We start from the raw sequence: 20,854 nt of genomic DNA on the forward strand, positions 1-20,854 counted from the left end.
AATCGATTGAATCAACTTTTGGGTCAGTCGATTTTCAGGGGTGGGGGGGCTCACCGGAGTTAAGGAAGAACCAGCCGCAGCGGGGAGGGGGGCTTGTCAGAGAGGTACCCCACTATCTATCTTAGGGTTCAGGGTGGGGGCAGTGGTCGCCGGCGGTGGTGGGGCAGTGGCGTGGGGATCGCCGGAGAAAAAGCTCGGCACGGGGGGGGGGCCTATAGGGATGGCCGAGGCGGTGGCGGACCGGCGGTGGGGAGTGTTTTTGGGGCGGGCGGGGCTACGCACCGCCGGCCGCCGGCGGCGAGGGGCGTCTGTTTGGCCGATGGGGGCTGGCGGCTCAGGGGGTGGAGGTTGAAAATGAACTGCAGGCCCTTGATTTCATATCCAGCGGCTGGAAAATCGACTCACCAGAGATGAAAAAGTCAGTAGACTGACGTGTAGCCTCACCTCTAGTGCGTTCAGTTTTGACAGTAAAATTCAGTTTCGACAGCAAAATTCAGTTTCGACAGTTAAGTTCAGTTTCAATAGTTAAATTCAGTTTTGACAGTTAAGTTCGGAGATGAGCGGTTGATGTATTTTACATCTAGCACTTTGTGGTTATGTATTTTATGTCATCTATTGGAGATGCTATTAGAATTCCACTCAGGTTAACGTTGTCTCTCTTGTCCTACTTCAGCCTCGGCGTCGTACAACTCATCGGAGCTGCTCCAACGACGAAACCCTCCATCACAGCGGAGTAGTACCTCGGGCTCCATCTCCAGACGCCTAAGATCTTCTTCCCCTCCTCCGACAGCCAAGTTAGCTGGAGCATCCTCACCGGCCAAACCAATCACGTTGAGATCGACATGGCTTTGCCAAAGAGGTTGTACACTTGTTGCATCTCTTTTTTACTCTATATGTTATATATCTTATCCACTGAGCACACGTAGTAACGGGAAATACGATTATTTTATCCTACTATATGACAAGCAGTGAGGTACCAGGCAACTTAGCTATCCGTGATGGACTCTCTTGAATGCCATCATTATTTATCTCTGCGCGTTTGAGCTCTGCATTTGTCGATAGCCTTGGGAGTTGAGCTAGTAGGGCAGTGGCATGTGTCCAAAGTAATAGAAGTAGCACACAAACATTTTTTAGTGGAGGCTTTTCCTTGCTCAAGCCTGCCTACTAGAATCACTAGTGCTTGAAAGGAAAAGTGAATGAAAAACCTAGGAATTGGAAAGTTTCCTATGGTACTACTATTCATGAATTTGGTTCAAAGGAATGGAGCAAAGGAAAACTCTAGGATTTGTTCCTTTAGTGTCTCCTTGAAAGAAAAAACATAGGAATTTTAATTTTCACTTGTCCTCCTTTTCAAATTCCTATTCATGAAGCACAAGACTAAGAGATAGTAGCATAATAGCATTATAACCGTACATTTTCTTGTGGTTTGACTTAATCTCACCATGCTTCTTTGCATCCTGTGATCTTCCAATTCTTGTGAATCAAACGCCAGATTGGCAGAAATCATGTGTTCTTAAATTCTCTATTTTGCACGTGCATTCCTATCCTATTCCTGTCTATTTCCTATCCTTGCATTGTTGGAATCCTCCAATTCAAACGAGTCCTTACAGAATTACTTCTCTTACAGATAGTTGTCAAAGAAAATGTGCGTGGTTTGTCCCGCTCCTGCTGCGCCATCGTCCACCCCAGCTCAGCTGCTCCAACGATAGAAGGGTCCAGCACAGCAGGGATCCGGCCTCCAGACTGTCTTTTGCCGCCTCAAATCTTCTTCCTTGCCGCCAGCAGCCATGAAAACTGCATTACCATCATCAACCAAGCAGATGACCTCGAGGACTACACGGGTCCGCAAGAGAGGTCGCACTCTTTCGTGTTGCTTACGTTATGCATCGCTTAATATTACATGCTACTTTATCATCCTGTTCACCGATTAGACTCAGAGTCAGCTCCAAACTAATGGTCAAACTTGAGTTTTTAAATGGTTGTGGGGTACATATCGGGGCCGCAATCAATAGTATATATCTACTATCTGGTTAATTTCCGGTGTCTACTGTCAGTTTCATGTTGTGTGGGAAACAAACAGTAAAGATGCCATTATCTAAATTTTTTAACTGAAGCCATTATCTGCCTGCTATTATTGGTTTTGGGTCTATCCACAGGTTGGTACCATCACTCTAGATTTCTGCATGCACTCCTTACATAATCTCACAATGTTTTATTCCTATGCATGACAGTTATTGTACACAATGGAACTGAACATGTAGAGTAAAAGAGACAAGCCTTGCATGGCAATAAAATTTCATGCAGACATCGCTACATGGTAGGCGCAAAGGCAGCCCCCCTCCACCCATTTCAGATTGTAATCGAGAGGAAGATATCTGTTCTGAGGGGGATTCAGAAGGAGAAGACCACTCCTATTTACCCCATGAGGTCTTCGCTCTAACTTGGCATGCGGATGTTGGTTATATCATGCATATGGTGCCTTGCATTGCTTACTTTATACATCAAATATGTCATCTACTTAGTTTAGACATCCTTTGTGTGAATGCCATTTGTTTAGTTTATTCATCGTTTATGTGAATTATGCAATGCCATCTTGTTTAGCCAAGCATCATATATGTGAATTTTGCAATGCCATCCTGCTTAACCAGTCATCATATGTAAATTATATCAGGCCATCCTTTTTTTCCATTACGTATTACATTTTTCAACAATGTTAGTACATTCAACAGCTCTTCGTGTGCATCAGCCATTTGACACGGTGATGAAAAATTCTAGAGTGAAAACAAGGTCTTCAAAGCAAACTATGCTATCTGACGAAGTGCATATCTCGCTGGTTACGGATAGCTCCTCAGAGGAGGATTCAGAGACAGATGACCAGTCCTATTCCCCCCCCCCCCGAGGTGTATGCTCTAACTTGGCAGGGTTATGTTGCTCATATCGTGCGTATGGTGCCTTGCATTGCTATGTCATTTGATTAGTTTAGACATGCTTTGGGTGAATGCCACCTGTTCAGTGTCTAATTACCATATATGTGAATTATGCATTGTCATCTTGTTGTAAGACATTATATATGTGAATTATGCAATGCTATCTTGGTGCAAAGGCATTAAATATGTGAATTATGCAATGCCATGTTGTTTATCCTATCATCATGTATGTGAATTATATCGTGCTATCATTTTTCTGTATTACATGTTCCATTTGTCGACAACGTTTGTATATTCAACTACTCTTCCTGTGCATCAGCCATTTGAAGCGGTGATGGAAGTATCTGGAGTGAAAACAAGGTACTCAGAGCAGACAATGCTACCTGCTGAAGCAGACATCTTGCAGGTTAAAGAGAGCTCCTCAGAGGAGGATTCAGAGACTGATGCCCCATCCTATTTCCACCCTGAGGTCTATGCTCAAACTTGGCAGGGTTATATTACCCATGTCATGCATGTTGTCTTGCATTGCTTAGTTTTTACATCATATATGGATTGTCATCTGCTTACTTGCTTACTATATAAATCATATATTTGAATTATATCATGCCATCATGTTTACATAGTACATACACATCATCTATCTGAATTATGGCATGTCAACCCATTTAATAAACACATCATATAGTTATATTATCTCATCATGTTTAGTGTTTACATTCATCATATTTTGAATTATGGCATTCTATCCGTGAATGTATGTGAATTATGGCATGTCAACCTATTTAATAAACACATTATATAGTTATTGTCGGATTTCGGGTTCCGGCAGATCCTTAAGGTTCGAACTCTGGGGTGCACGCAGAGATCACTCCTCTACCAACTCACGTCTCGTCGCCTCGCAAAGGATCTAGGCTACACGAAGAACAACACAAGGAACGCAAGATTTATACTGGTTCAGGCCACCATTGTGGTGTAATACCCTACTCCAGTGTGTGGTGTGTGGATTGCCTCAGGGGCTGATGATGAATAATACAAATGAAGAACTGCCTCGCGAGGGGAGGAGTTCTTGTGTTGGTGTGGTTCTAGCTAAGGTTCGATCGGTCGATTCCAGATCCCCTCTATGGTGGCTAGCCCTATTTATAGAGCGAGGCCCTGGTCCTCTTCCCAAATATTAAGCGGGAAGGGCGCCAACAATTGGCCATTTTGAAGGGGAACATCTAGTACACTTATCCTGATTAAAGTTGGTCCTCGCTTGCCAAAGACTCTGACGATGACGCCTTCCTGGGCTCCACGATGACCTCCATCCTGCTGTTCTGCTGGTCTTGGTCTTGTTGCACCGAAATGGTAGCCTTTGCTTGATGCCTTGGCCTGCGCTTACCACCTTTGCACCAAAGAGGAAACAAGGACACTGCACAGGACGGCGCCCGCCTGGCTTTGGTCGTCATGGCTTGCGTTACGGGCACCTCATGAGGTACCCCGCCTTGATCTCTCCGCCTCCTCGCGAGCCAGCCTGACGAGACTGCGCCTGAGGAAGCTTCCTGTCGTCCGCCCCGCGAGGCTTGGCCCCTCGCGAGGGTCTTGAGCTTGTGTTGACGAAGATGGGCCGTACTGGGCCACTTCTTGAGCCACGCCACAGGCCGCAGGCAGGCAAGTCTGGGTACCCCCGTTCCCAGAACACCGATAGTAGCCCCCGGGCCTAAGGCGCGCCCGGACTTGGCTTAGTAGAGAAGCGAAGGGGAAAGTGCGAAGCACCGCGGGCCCCAACAGCCTACGGCCTTGGGTGCCGAGTGATGGTTGATTGGACGTGGGCGTCCCTGCTTCCCCATGATGCCTCGGCAACTGCATGACTTCACAAGTCCCTACATGCAAAAACGGCTCATGATTACCTGTGATCATGGAGGCCGACGGTTGGCCTCCTCCGGCTATATGTACGGAATGGCGCGAGCCCTTCCAGTCCATCCCTTCCTTCTACTCTCTTTCTTCTTCTTCCTCGCCCTTGCTCCACCTTACGTCAATGGCACCAATCCACCGGTTTTCTGCAGAAGAGAAGGGAAAGTCCCTCCGAGAGGGCCCTGACCCGCTTCCGCCGAAGAAACGGCTAGCCCTCTACCGCGGAGACGGGGGTGCTTGGCAGGAGGTGTCGAGGCCCTGGTTCGTGCGGCCGCCGCCTGGGTTTCCGCTGCCCTTGTACGCCCGGATCGAGGGTCCTGGAAAAGAAGGCGCCGAGCGACATCGCCAGAGCCGCCGCCGTCACTGGTGGATTATGGCGGTGCGCATCGTCCCTCCTGGAGTCCACGCCGAGGGCTCCTATCACGAGCTTGTGCTTCACACCGCCATGCCTCCTCGATATTGGATTCGCCTTCCTCCCTCCTTCGCTTTCGAGATCCCGCCGAGGGGGCTCTTGAGCTCTGGCTGCAGCATGCTGACTGCAATACCCCTGTGACCGGAGCGGAGGTCGAGGTCATCGCTCCGGGCAAGGTCTGCATGACCCGGGGCTTGGGCGAGATCGCCCGGGTCTGCCGATCGGAGGGGTCCCTTGTAATCCATCTTGAATACGATGGCGCCTCCTTAATGCTCTTCAAGGTCTTCAACGATGAAGGACGCCGGCTGGAGTGCTGCCCTAGAGGCAGTGACCGGAGCTTCGGAGCGGCAAGGACCAGGCCTGCCACCCGCCCTTCCAGCAGCTCCTCTGGCAGCAGCGGAGGTGCCGAAGGGTCCAGCGACTCCACCGATCTTTATGCGACTCCTGAGACGAGCGACGACAGCTAGGAGCCCCCGAGCTCGCGTCGCGCTCGGAGTGGGGCAGCTTATCAGGCCTCGACGGCACTGAGTTGGATGGGGTTGGCGCCGGCTCCTGATGGCCCATTGTTGATGATGGTGTCTGTCGTCACGGTTCCTGTAGTTAGGACTCCTTAGGATTCGCGTCTTTTGTCCCTGCGAGGAACCGAAGTACCACCCCACGGGGGTATGTAAGGCGCTGGCCATGTCTTTTGTGAATATATATCCTTATTATGAATTGATGCGAGATGCTAGTCCTGTCCCGGCTCGGCTCCCCCTTTCCTTCCTCACGAGGGCTTGGTGCTCTACGCTGACAGGTCCCGGGCCCCAGGCAAGCTTCAGCTGTCGCTCGTATGCCAGGTCACGATGTCGTGGTCAAGGCCAGGAGGTGAGCGGCCCGAGGTCCAGTAAGAGCCCCTGAGTCGCGATGCTCAGGAGGTCACCTTTAGCTCTCAAGCAGCCTCCGCTGGGCAAGAAAGGTAGGCAACGTTTCCGTGACAGAGCTGTAGTAGGCGAGGGTTTGGCGCTGAGTCGAATTAGTTTTAGTGTGACTTATCTTGTCGGTTCGGAGTAGTTTCCGGTGAAGTGCCGGGCCTGCGTGGCGGCAGCTAAGGTGTTGCTGTGTCGGCCTTCGCGAGCTCCTTCCCTCTCCCCCACACTTTCCTTCATGCTCTACGTCCTCAGGTCCCGGCCCTCGAGCGAGCTCAGCTGCCGCTAGTATGATAGGTCGGGATGACGTGGGTCAAGGCCAGGGGGTGAGGGCTGGAGAGCCAGTAAGAGCCCATGAGTCGTGATGCTCAGGCGCCCCCCTTTTAACGTGCAAGTGGATTGTGCCGTTGAGAAGGAGAGGAGGCTCACATCGCGCCCAGCGTTACTCCTGGAGCAGGTCCTGCATACCAATAATGAGAGAAAGCAAGGTCTGTTGTTGCGGTTACCAGCCAACCATTGGTCGCTCCGAGGGAGTGATTGAGGCACTGAGGGCCCGGTGAGGTGGTGCCTTGCAGGGCTGCCGCGACCAGAGCTCGACCACTCAGTTTTTTTGGCATTGCAGGGACGGACCCGTGCGCAAGTGCCGTGCCAGAGCGAGCGGCGCCAAAGGTAGGTGTCAACCGAGCAGGCGATTAGGTCGAGCAAGTTAAGCATGAATGAGAAAATTCATTTAGATAGATGAAGAAAAAGGCAAATGTCGCTGGGTCAGGCCCGAGTGGATTGGGGATAATGCAGCCCGAGGGGCGCCCCCGACAAAGTAACCTAAAGGCATAAACAAAAGAGATACATGCCGCAGGGACAGACCCATGCGGCCAAGGAATGACGCAGCCCTGAGGGCGCTCCTAGCTGAAAATGAAACTCGAAGGATGTCACCTGATGATGTTGGAGATGAAGGAATGCTGAAGTAGCTGACGACGTGCGCTCTGGAAGCCGATCCTCACGAGCCCCCAAGCCCAGGAGCCTCGGGAGGTTCCGGGGGCGCATGCGGCTATTCAAGGGCCATCTCCATCTCTGCCAGGACTACGGAATGCCTGACCTCCTGAGCCTCCAGAATGGTCCTCATAAGAGGCTGACACGCGGCAGCCGCGTTCGGCAGGCCAAAAGGCATGCGAACATAGCTGTGGGGTGGACCTTCGCAGCGTCCCACGCGCGAGTGCCAGAGGCGCTCCTGAGAGGCGGCTCGGTTGAGCCCTGGTACATTGATGCAGATGTGTAGCCCACCATCCTCGCCTAGATGGGGAGCTACGGTGGGTAAGTGGCGGCTGCCACTCATGACTCTTGACTCCTGCAGCTCCTGAATGATCTTGCTGACGAACTCCCGAGGGTTTGGCCCTTGATACGTCTCCAACGTATCTATAATTTTTGATTGTTCCATGCTATTATATTAACCCTTTTGGATGTTTATGGGCTTTATTTTACACATTTATATCATTTTTTGGGACTAACCTACTAACTGGAGGGCCAGCCCATATTGATGTTTTTTTGCCTATTTTAGTATTTCGAATAAAAGGAATATCAAACGGAGTCCAAATGGAATGAAACCTTCGGGAGCGTGGTTTTGGAACAAACGTGATCCGGAGAGCTTGGAGTGCAAGTCAAGAAGCTACTGAGGAAGCCACGAGATAGGAGCCCCCCCCTGTAGGGCACGCCCGCCTTTCTCGTGGGCCCATCGGGAGGCCACCGACGTACTTCTTCCTCCTATATATACCTATGTAACCCGAAAACATCCAGGGGCACCACGAAACACAATTTCCACCGCTGTAACCTTCTGTATCCGTGAGATCCCATCTTGGAGCCTTCGCCGGCACTTTGCCTGAGGGGGATCGACCATGGAGGGCTTCTACATCAACATCCTTGCCCCTCCAATGAGTTGTGAGTAATTTACCACAGACCTACGGGTCCATAGTTATTAGCTAGATGGATTCTTCTCTCTTTTTGGATCTCAATACAATGTTCTCCCCCTTTCTTGTAGAGATCTATTCGATGTAATCTCTTTTTGTGGTGCGTTTGTCGAGATCTGATGAATTGTGGGTTTATGATCAGATTTATCTATGGATAATAATTGAATCTTCTCAGAATTCTTTTATCTATGATTGAGTTATCTTTTCAAGTCTCTTCGAATTATCAATTTGGTTTGGCCTACTAGATTGATCTTTCTTGCCATGGGAGAAGTGTTTAACTTTGGGTTCAATCTTGCGGTGTTCTTACCCAGTGACAGAAAGGGTTGCAAGACACGTATTGTATTGTTGCCATCGAGGATAACAAGATGGGGTTTATATCATATTGCATGAGTTTATCCCTCTACATCATGTCATCTTGCTTAATGCGTTACTCTGTTCTTATGAACTTAATACTCTAGATGCAGGCAGGAGTCGGTCGATGTGTGGAGTAATAGTAGTAGATGCAGGTAGGAGTCGGTCTACTTGTTATGGACGTGATGCCTATATACATGATCATGCCTAGATAATCTCATAACTATGCGCTTTTCTATCAATTGCTCGAAGTAATTTGTTCACCCACCGTAATACTTATGCTATATTGAGAGAAGCCTCTAGTGAAACCTATGGCCCACGGGTCTATCTCTTATCATATTTTCTTTCAGTCAACTTTATTTTCATCTTTACTTTTTGCATCTATATTATAAAATACCAAAAATATATTTATCTTATATTACTATCTTTATTAGATCTCACTTTCGCAAGTGGCCGTGAAGGGATTGACAACCCCTTTATTGCGTTGGTTCCGAGTTCTAAGTTTGTTTGTGTAGGTGCGTGGGACTTTTGAGGAGCCTCCTACTTGATTGATACCTCAGTTCTCAAAACTGAGGGAAATACTTACTCTACACTTGATGCATCACCCTCTCCTCTTCAGGGAAAACCAACGCTAGCTCAAGACGTAGCAAGAAGGATTTCTGGCACCGTTGCCGGGGAGGTCTTCGCTCAAGTCAAGACATACCAAGTACCCATCACAAACTCATCTCCCTCGCATTTACTTTATTTGCCATTTGCCTCTCATTTTCCTCTCCCCCACTTCACCCTTGCCGTTTTATTCGCCCTCTCTTTCCCAATCTCCTCCTCTCTTTTTCACTTGATGTTTTTTCTGCTTGCTTGTGTGTTGGATTACTTGTTGCCATGGCGCAAGATAATACCAAATTGTGTGATTTCTCGAATACCAATAATAATGATTTCCTTAGTACTCCAATTGCTCCTATTAATGATGTTGAGTCTTGTGAAATCAATGCTGCTTTGCTAAATCTTGTTATGAAAGATTAATTCACCGGCCTTCCTAGTGAAGATGCCTCTACTCATCTAAACAATTTTGTTGATTTGTGTGATATGCAAAAGAAGAAAGATACGGCTAACAATATTGTCAAATTGAAGTTATTTCCATTTTCACTTAGAGATCATGCTAAAGTTTGGTTTTCGTCTTTGCCTAAAAATAGTATTGATTCTTGGGACAAGTGCAAAGATGCTTTTATCTCTAAGTATTTTCCTCCCGCTAAGATTATCACTCTTAGGAACGATATTATGAATTTCAAACAACTTGATCATGAGCATGTTGCTCAATCTTTGGAAAGAATGAAATTGATGCTTCGCAATGGCCCTACTCATGGTTTGAATTTATGGATGATCATACAAAAAATTTATGCCGGTTTGAACATTGCTTCTAGAAATCTCTTAGATTCGGCCACGGGAGGCACCTTTATGAAAATCACGTTAGGAGATGCTACAAAACTTCTTGATAATATTATGGCTAATTATTCTCAATGGCACACCGAAAGATCTTCTAGTAAAAAAAGTGCATGCTATAGAAGAAATCAATGTTTTGAGTGGAAAGATGGATGAACTTATGAAGATGTTTGCTAGTAAAAATACTCATCTTGATCCTAATGATATGCCTTTGTCTTCCTTGATTGAGAATAATAATGAATCTATGGATGTGAATTTTGTTGGTAGGAATAGTTTTCGAAACAATGCTTATAGAGGAAATTTTAATGCTAGACCATTCCCTAGTAATTCCTCTAATAATTATGGAAATTCCTACAATAATTCTTATGGTAATTTTAATAAGATGCCCTCTGATTTTTTAGAGTAGTGTGAAAGAATTTATGATTTCTCAAAAGAATTTTAATGCTTTGCTTGAAGAAAAATTTCTCAAAGTTGATGATTTGGCTAGGAACGTTGATAGACTTTCGCTTGATGTTGATTCTCTTAAACTTAGACCTTCTCCTCCTAAGCATGATATCAATGAGTCTCTCAAAGTAATGAGAATTTCCATTGACGAGTGCAAGGAAAGGACCGCTAGATTGCGTGCTAAAAAAGAAATCTTTATAAAAGCGTGTTCTTCTAGTTTCCGTGAAAATAATGATGAGGATCTTAAAGTTATTAATACATCTCCTATTAGATCTATGTTTTGCAATATGAATTTTGATTATTATGGGAGTAATGATGAATCAACTTTGCCTAGAAGGCGTCCCTAGAATTCGGAGTCTTTAGATCTTGATGCTAAATTTGGTAAAAGTGAGATTGGAGAATCCTCAACTCCTAGTAACATTGAACCTACTATGTCGGATTTCAAGGAATTTGATTATGATAATTGTTCTTTAAAAGGTTGTATTTCCTTGTTGCAATCCGTTGTTAATTCTCCTCATGCTTATAGTCAAAACAAATCTTTTACCAAACATATTGTTGATTCCTTGATGCAATCTTATGATGAAAAACTTAATTTGGAAGTTTCTATACCTAGAAAACTTAATGATGAGTGGGAACCTACTATAAAAATTATAATTAAAGATTATGAGTGTTTTGCTTTGTGTGATTTGGGTGCTAGTGTTTCCACGATTCCGAAAACTTTATGTGATATTCTAGGTTTCCATGATCTTGAAGATTGCGTTTTAAATTTGCACCTTGCGGATTCCACCATTAAAAAGCCTATGGGAAGGATCAATGATGTTCTTATTGTTGCAAATAGAAATTTGGTACCCGTAGATTTTATTGTTCCTCATATAGATTGCAATCTTTCTTGCCCTATTATTCTTGGTAGACCTTTCCTTAGAACGATTGGTGCGATTATTGATATGAAGGAAGGGAACATTAGATTCCAATTTCCCTTAAAGAAAGGCATGGAGCACTTTCCAAGAAAGAAAGTCGAATTACCTTATGAATCTATCATGCGTGCTACTTATGAATTTAGTGTCAAAGATGGCACTACTTAGATCTATCTTTGCTTTTATGCCTAGCTAGGGGCGTTAAACGATACATTACTTTTGTCATATTGCCATTGCATGATCATGTAGTTGACATCGTATTTGTGGCAAAGCCACCATGCATTATTTTTCATACATGTCACTCTTGATTAATTGCACCATCCCGGTACACCGCTGGAGGCATTCATATAGAGTCATATCTTGTTCTAGTTTCGAGTTGTAATTCATATGTTGTAATAAATAGAAGTGTGATGATAATCATTTTTAGAGCATTGCCCAAAGAAAAGAAAAGAAGAAAGGCCAAAAGAAAAAAAGGAAAGGCCCAAAAAAAAGGAAAAAAAAGAAAAAAAAATAAAAAAAAAAATAAAAAGGGCAATGCTACTATCTCTTTTTCCACACTTGTTCTTCAAAGTAGCACCTTCTTCTTCATGTAGTGAGTCTCATATATTGTGCTTCAAAGTAGCACCATGTTTTTCATATAGTGAGTCTCATAAGTTGTCTTTTTCATACTAGTGGGAATTTTTCATTATAGAACTTGGCTTGTATATTCGTACGATGGGCTTCCTCAAATGCCCTAGGTCTTCGTGAGCAAGCAAGTTGGATCCACACCCACTAGTTTTCTTTTGTTGAGCATTTGTTTATAGCTCTAGTGCATCTGTTGCATGGCAATCCCTAATCCTCATGTTGACATCAATTGATGGGCATCTCCATAGCCCGTTGATTATCCTCGTCGTGAGACTTTCTCTTTTTTTTGTCTTCTCCACACAATCCACATCATCATATTCTATTCCACCCATAATGCTATATCCATGGCTCATGCTCATGTATTGCGTGAAGGTTGTAAAAGTTTGAGATTATTTAAGTATGAAACAATTGCTTGGCTTGTCATCGGGGGTATAGAAGTTGGGAACAACTTTGTGTGATGAAAATGAAGCATAGCCTAACTATATGATTTTGTAGGGATGAACTTTCTTTTGCCATGTTATTTTGAGAAGACATGATTACTTTGATTAGTATGCTTGAAGTGTTACTATTTCTTTTATAAATATGAACTTTTATTTTGTATTCATTTGGATCTGAACATTCATGCCACAATAAAGAAAATTACATTATGAAAAATTCTAGGTAGCATTCCACATCAAAAATTCTCTTTTTATCATTTACCTACTCGAGGACGAGCAGGAATTAAGCTTGGGGATGCTTGATACGTCTCCAACTTATCTATAATTTTTGATTGTTCCATGCTATTATATTACCCCTTTTGGATGTTTATGGGCTTTATTCTACACATTTATATCATTTTTGGGACTAACCTACTAACCGGAGGACCAGCCCATATTGTTGGTTTTTTGCCTATTTCAATATTTCGAAGAAAAGGAATATCAAACGGAGTCCAAACGGAATGAAACCTTCAGGAGTGTGATTTTTGGAACAAACATGATCCGGAGAGCTTGGAGTGCAAGTCAAGAAGCTGCCGAGGAAGCCACGAGATAGGAGGCCGCGCCCCCTGTCTCGTGGGCCCCTCGGGCGGCCACCGACATACTTCTTCCTCCTATATATACCTACGTACCCTGAAAACATCCAGGGGCACCACGAAACACAATTTCCACCGCCGTAACCTTCTGTATCTGCGAGATCCCATCTTGGAGCCTTCGCCGGCACTCTGCCGGAGGGGGAATCGACCATGGAGGGCTTCTACATCAATATACTTGCCCCTCCGATGAGTTGTGAGTAGTTTACCACAGACCTACGGGTCCATAGTTATTAGCTAGATAGCTTCTTCTCTCTTTTTGGATCTCAATACAATGTTCTCCCCCTCTCTTGTGGAGATCTATTCGATGTAATCTCTTTTTGCAGTGTGTTTGTCGAGATCCGATGAATTATGGGTTTATGATCAGATTTATCTATGGATAATAATTGAATCTTCTCTGAATTCTTTTATGTATGATTGAGTTATCTTTGCAAGTCTCTTCAAATTATCAGTTTGGTTTGGCCTACTAGATTGATCTTTCTTTCCATGGGAGAAGTGTTTAGCTTTGGGTTCAATCTTGCGGTGTTCTTACCCAGTGACAGAAAGGGTTGCAAGACACGTATTGTATTGTTGCCATCGAGGATAACAAGATGGGGTTTATATCATATTGCATGAGTTTATCCCTCTACATCATGTAATCTTGCTTAATGTGTTACTCTGTTCTTATGAACTTAATACTCTAGATGCAGGCAGGAGTCGGTCGATGTGTGGAGCAATAGTAGTAGATGCAGGCAGGAGTCGGTCTACTTGTTATAGATGTGATGCCTATATACATGATCATGCCTAGATAATCTCATAACTATGCGCTTTTCTTTCAATTGCTCGACAGTAATTTGTTCACCCACCGTAATACTTATGCTATCTTGAGAGAAGCCTCTAGTGAAACCTATGGCCCCCGGGTCTATCTCTTGTCATATTTGCTTTCAATCTAGTTTATTTTCATCTTTACTTTTTGCATCTATATTATAAAATACCAAAAATATATTTATCTTATCTTACTATCTTTATTAGATCTCACTTTCGCAAGTGGCCCTGAAGGGATTGACAACCCCTTTATTGCGTTGGTTGCGAGTTCTCAGTTTGTTTGTGTAGTTGCGTGGGACTTTTGAGGAGCCTCCTACTAGATTGATACCTTGGTTCTCAAAACTAAGGGAAATACTTACGCTACACTTGTTGCATCACCCTCTCCTCTTCGGGGAAAACCAATGCTAGCTCAAGACGTAGCAGCCCTCCTTGCCTCGTTCCTTCCTGAGGGAAACGTGATTTGAAGCACGCCTCCAAGTGGTGCCCGAGCGCCTCCCTCGTGACCTTGGGACAGTCGGTGGCCCTCTAGGAGAGAGCCCCCGAGCCTTGCCCGAGGAGGGCGCCGGGCGCACCTTCCTATGCGACAGAAGGAGGCGCCCCTTGAATGGGTGCGGATCCTGGCACAATGCCATTGGAGGGGCCTGCCTCCCGAGGGTTCGGACCAGGTGATGCCTTCTTCTTCTTAGGGACTGCCTCGGTAAGTTTTCCGCTCCCGTGATCTGGGTCTTCGATTGCCGCGGCTTGAAAAGCATGCTCAAGGGAACACACTGCATCCCTCTCCTCACAAGGCACCGTGATGAGTCCACTGCTTCCTGGCATCTTGAGGACATTGTAGCCATGATGAGTCACTACCATGAACTTGGCCAGGGCTGGGTACCCGAGGATGGCATTGTATGGCAGGTGAATGTGGGCGACATCGAAGTAAATGAGCTCGGTGCGGTAGTTGTTGCGCTGCCCAAAGGTGACAGGAAGGCAAACTTGCCCTATTGGAATGGTGGAACCATCGGTGACTCCTAAGAAAGCCTTGGTTGGCTGAAGCTGATCATATGGCACTTGGAGATTGTTGAATGTCTTGAAGGACAGGACATTGAGTCCCGCTCTGCCATCGATGAGGGTCCTGGTGACTTGAACGTTGCTGATGATTGGGGAGCAAAGCATCGAGAGGACTCCGGCCGTGGCTGTGCACTTGAGCTGATCCGCTGAGCTGAACGTGATAGCGCATGCTGACCACCTGAGAGGGCGTGTGGCCTCAAGCTTGGGGAGGACTGCATTCACCTCGCAAGCAAACTATTTGAAGATGCGCTGAGAGGCTGGGGCCTGAGCGCCGCCCAGGATGCAAGCAATTGCGCGCGGGTCTTGGAAGCCCCCAGCCCCTTCGTCCTGATGATGGTCTTCATTCCTCCTCGGCGGAGGTGGCAGAGGAGGGAGGTCAGCGTTTCCCTAAGGGAGATCCTCAGAGGCTGATCCCTCCAGCCTCCCTCGCGAGGCTGGTCCTGCCAGCGGTCCTTGCGAGGTCGGTCACACCACCCTTGGCGAGGGCCACGGTCTTCCCATTGTCCTCAACCTCTTCCTCCTCCTCGGACATAGCCCCGGTCGTTACGCTCGGGGCGTTGGCCGGCACGCCCATCTCGCACAGCCCTGAGCTCTTGGCATTCATTGGTGTTGTGGGTGTGGAGGTCGTGGTACACGCAGTACCGGCTGCCCTTGGATGACTCAGGCTGATCCCTGCCTCACTTGGTGTCTAGCTCTGCTGCAAGCACAACAGCCCCCTTGCGCTTCACGTCCTTGACCTTGTACTTCTTCTCTTCTGGATCGGCAGCCGGAAGCTCGAGGAGGGAGATGCGCCCTTCCTCAGCCCTGGTGCACTTGGTCGCCAAGTTGAACAGCTCCAGTGATGTGCACAGGTCTTCATGGATTGCTAGCTCCTCTTTCATCTTGATGTCACGCACGCCGTAAGAGAAGGCTGACATGATGCTTCCTCAGTCACCCTGGGGATCTTGAGGCGAGCGTTGTTGAAGCGCTAGATGTACTTTCGCAGGGTCTCTCCTGGCTGTTGCTTGATGCGGCGCAGGTCGCTCATGGCCGGTTGCCGGTCGCGGGTGCCTTGGAAGTTGGCGATGAAGCGAGTGCGCATCTCGTCCCAGGAGGAAATCGTGCCAGGAGCCAGGTGCGGCCACCGTCCTTGAGCGCCATGGGAAACCAGTTCGCCATGACCATCTCGTCCCTGTTGGCGGCTTAAATGCCCAGCTCGTAGAGCTGTAGGAACTCCATGGGGTCAGCCGTGCCGTCGTAGCGCGGGCGCAGGTCTGGCCTGAACTTGCCCGGCCAGCCCACACTGCGCAGCTCGGTGGTGAAGGCACGGCAGCCTACAGTGGCCACGGGAGGCCTTTGGTGACGAAGGGCTTGATCTTGGAGGTCTCCACGCGCTACCGCCAAGAGAAGCGCGGGGTCTTGGCGCGCTGGAGCAGGAGAACGGTCATGACGTGCCGGTGCGGGGAGCACACGGGCAGCTTCTTGACGACGAGGGATCTCTTGGCAGCTCTTCTCTTACTGCGCGGGCGCTGGACGAAGCGGGTCCCGTCCAGGGGCCGCGCGCCTAGGGGCCAGGGCGCCTTCTTGAGGGGGAGGCGGCTGAGGCGCCTCCGGAGCTGCGTTGCCCGCATAGGGCGGGGGGCGGTGCAGCAAGAGGGATGGTGCAGGGGAGCCCCCTGCGGCGCTGACGAGCTCAGTGATGCGAGCGAGCCACTCATCATAGAGGTCGTCGACGGGACGGTTGTGCAAGAGCTCTCGTGCCAGGAGCAACGTGGCGTGCGCGTCCGCAGGAGCGCGACGGGCGTGCGACGACGAGCCTGCTAGAGTCAGCGGCGGGGTGGCGGTGCGGCCTTCTAGCCGCACCGAAGGATGTAGGGATGAGGCCTGCTCGTTGTTCCCCACCGGACCGGTGGTAGCGTGGGCGGCAGGCGACGGGGAACGATGGGGAGGCCCTCCGACGGGGGCCATCTGGGCCACCTGGGCCACGAGGGCAGCCCGCCGCTCGGTGCAGGCTCGACGAGCGTCAGACATGGATGCGACAGACGGTGAAACACGTGATTCCGGCGCACCCCTACCTGGCGCGCCAAATGTCAGATTTCAGGTTCCAGCAGACCCTTAAGGTTCGAACTCTGGGGTGCGCGTGGAGATCACTCCTCTACCAACTCATGTCTCATCACCTCGCAAAGGATCTAGGCTACACGAAGAACAACACAAGGGACGCAAGGTTTATACTGGTTCAGGCCACCATTGAGGTGTAATACCGTACTCTAGTGTGTGGTGTGTGGATTGCCTCAGGGGCTGATGATGAACAATACAAAGGAAGAACTGCCTCGCGAGGGGAGGAGTTCTTGTGTTGATGTGGTTCTAGCTAAGGTTCGATCGATCGATTCCAGACCCCCTCTATACTATGGTGGCTAGCACTATTTATAGAGCGAGGCCCTGGTCCTCTTCCCAAATATTGAGCGGGAAGGGCGCCAACAATTGTCCATTTTGAAGGGGAACATCTAGTATACTTATCCTGACTAAAGTTGGTCCTCGCCCACCAAAGACTCTGACGATGACGCCTTCCTGGGCTCCGCGATGACCTCCATCCTGCCGTTATGCTGGTCTTGGTCTTGTTGCACCGAAATGGTAGCCTTTGCTTGATGCGTTGGCCTGTGCTTGTCCCCTTTGCACCAAAGAGGAAACAAGGACACTGCATAGGCCGGCGCCCGCCTGGCGCCCACCTGGCTTCGGTCGTCATGGCTTGCGTCACGGGCACCTCGTGAGGTACCCCGCCTTGATCTCTTCGCCTCCTCGCGAGCCAGCCTAACGAGGCTACGCCTAAGGAAGCTTCCTGTCATCCGCCCCGCGAGGCTTGTCCCCTCACGAGGGTCTTGATCTTGTGTTGACGAAGATGGGCTGTACTGGGCCACTCCTTGAGCCACGCCGCAGGCCGCAGGCAGACAAGTCTGGGTACCCCTGTTCCCAGAACGCCGACAGTTATATCATGTCATCCTGTTTACATAGTCATCATATTTTGAACTATGTCTTTCCATCTTTTTTAGTTAGCCATCATAATGTGAAATTGTGTCATGCTATCCTGTTTAGTTAGCCATCATATATGTGAAATTGACTCATGCTATCCTGTTTGGTTAGACAACATAAATGTGGATTATTTCATGCCCTCTTTTATTCCCCACTATCCATTGCACCTGTCTATCATACAATGTATGTACTTTCAATTACTTTTCTTGTTTATCAGCCATTTAAATTGGAGAGGGTGATGGCAGTATCTAAGGGAGTAACAACACGGTCTTCAGAAAAGATAGTGCTACGAGTTGATGCAGATAGAACCATGGTTGTACTTGCCCAAGGACCAGATCCACGACACATAACCCAGACTCTCACAGATTGTACCCATACCCAGTTGGACAGAGAACCAGCTACACCCCTTCTAACCCCAACCCCGGCAGATAGTAACCCAGTTCAATTTGACACAACACCGTCTCCACCACAGAGCACCCAAACACGAGCAATTAGTAAGGGAACTGCAGTGGCCAAAGCACGAGGACCACCACTCCGAATCCCAACTCAACGCTTAAAGGAGAAGAATATTTGTTCTCAGGTCAGGTTTTGTTTCTATGGTTCATACTCCTTTGCTCTTGCATTACTGTATTTACTCATACCAACTATTTTCAAATTTGAAGGATGGGATTGAAATTCCAATGGCGCAACATGTATGTTTTAGACCTGTTTCTTTAACTGGTTTGCTGTTGTAACCTCCTCTATGTTGATTTCAGTTTCAATTGAATAAACAGTTATGTTCTCATGTCATGCACACTACAAGGTGTTGTTATTGCTCTATAGTTTCCCACACTTATATTATGTCTATTCTGCTTTCTCTTGAACAAATATTATTTGAACTATGTCTCTATCTTGATTTCGCAACAAAAACTAGAATGATATAGACTATAAAGTGACCATGGTACATAGATATATGTTTGTTTCATGTTGTTATCCTGTCCACTCTACTATTGAACTGATTTACCAAAATGAGTTTCATATACAACATGGTAAACCTATGATGTGTCTGCTTGTTTCTATTTTAGAATGCGGACAAAATATTGGAGAACAGTACCCTGTTATGCAGTGGTAAAGGAAGTAATGCAGCTAAGGTTCAAGATAGTGAGACATCCCTGTTGGTCTCCAAGAAAGCTGATAAAAACTATCTTGACGATAGTGGGAGAACCCAAAAGTCCTGTCTTGTTGTAGTGTTCGAGTTACTGGCCACTACTGCTGGCACAAGCTCTTCGAACTCGCTGCCTGAATCAGTTCGTCTTCTTGAGTCTCAACTTCAAGTTAAAAGACATCGATCAGATGTGCTGCAACAGGAAGCTGAAGGACTGAGGAAGTCCCTGCAGAATTCAGATGCATACTTCCTGGTGCAACAGCAAGCACTGGAGGATTTAAGCGCCAAACAAGAGAAAGTTAATAAGCTTGCTAAGCATCTTGCCAGCATTATGTGTACCCAGAATATTGTTTCTTGAGATCTTCTGAAGTGGTTTCAGTTCTGGATTTGTGTTGTTGCGGCGTTTATTTGCGCTGGTCGCCAACTTTGACAACCAGTGTATATGACATGCTGCTTTGTTCCCTATATTTGCACTGGTGGCAAACTTTGATGCCCAGTGGATGTAATATGTGTAATACCTGTGATAGCCTAGCGTAAGTTTCTTTCTTATTTATTTCTTTGTTGTCTTGTTTATTTGTTTGCTTGTAGTCAGTGTAGTTCTTTTTCCGATGTTTGCTAGTGGCCGCAATAACCTATATTTTAAAACTAGGCCACAATAACCATGGGCTACATATTTACTCTAGTGACACTGGGCCTCCTACCAGCCGTAGAAACAATGGGCCTTCTATGGGCCGTAGACACAATGGGCCTTCTACGGGTCGTATCATCAATGGGCCTTATATGGGTCGTATGATCGATTGGCCAAACATGGGGCAATAACATACCGCATTATGGTCGTAAACGGGCTAGAGTTGGAATCGTCCGTTCATGGCCGACCATAACGGGCAGTCGTTAATAGGCCGTATTTGATGAGGCTATGAAAACGGCCCAACGTATTAACTGGCCACAAACGGGCCGACTGTAACAACGGGCTGAATTTGGCCCACAAGCAGAAAATGACAGTAACGGGCCGTAAGTAACCGAATGCTGGAAATGATCCCAAGAATAAATGGGCCCTGAGAAAGCCGAAAGATAACATGGGCTGGAAACTGCCCAATGGAATAATGGGCCGTTAATGGGTATAAAGTGATACACTCTTCATTACGGGCCGGTTTCACCATGGGCCGTTAATGGGCCAAGAGTTACAAAGGGCCTCATATGGGCCGAAAGACGTCATGGGCCATACATGGGACGGAGGTTAAAACGGCCTGGAATCATATTGGACGGCTCATATGACGCTACTGGGCCTAATTCAGATAGGTCATAACTGTCCTTGGGTTAGCGGGTTGTAAATGGCCTATAAGTCGTTAACATGCTTTCAGTGAGCGGGCCCGCCACCTTTTGACCAAGTCAAACGGGCCGGCCTTTTCACAGGAATGGGCCTCTGTTGGGCCATGCCACATGTCGACGTATCATAGGCACCTTCTATCCAATGAGTGGATGACATCTGTCCCGACGGTGAGCCGACACGTGTTTCCTCTAGCCAATGATGATTTTACACGTGAAAATCCCCATTGGTCGGGGCTGTTAACAGGTTATCGGATCCAAAACCGGACCCGATAGCTTAACGGTGTTCCGTTACGATGGATGCCACATGTCGGTCACCCTTGAAGAAAGTACTTCTATGACGCGTGATTTATCATCATGGAAGTGGACACTTCCATGATGATAATTTTGGTAATGTCATGGAACACTTCTACGACAGCACAGGTATGACTATCTTGATTCTGTCATAAAATTGTCATGGATGTACATGCATGACAAAAAACATGACCTACTATGACAAACACGTATCATCATGGAAGTGCATTTTTTTGTAGTGGTTTGCCAATGCGGTTGATGTAGTCGAACTTCTTCTTGTTCCGACCGATCAAGTA

This window comes from Triticum aestivum, chromosome 7B, assembly GCF_018294505.1.
Source record: "Triticum aestivum cultivar Chinese Spring chromosome 7B, IWGSC CS RefSeq v2.1, whole genome shotgun sequence".
In the NCBI taxonomy this organism is placed as follows: Eukaryota; Viridiplantae; Streptophyta; class Magnoliopsida; order Poales; family Poaceae; genus Triticum; species Triticum aestivum.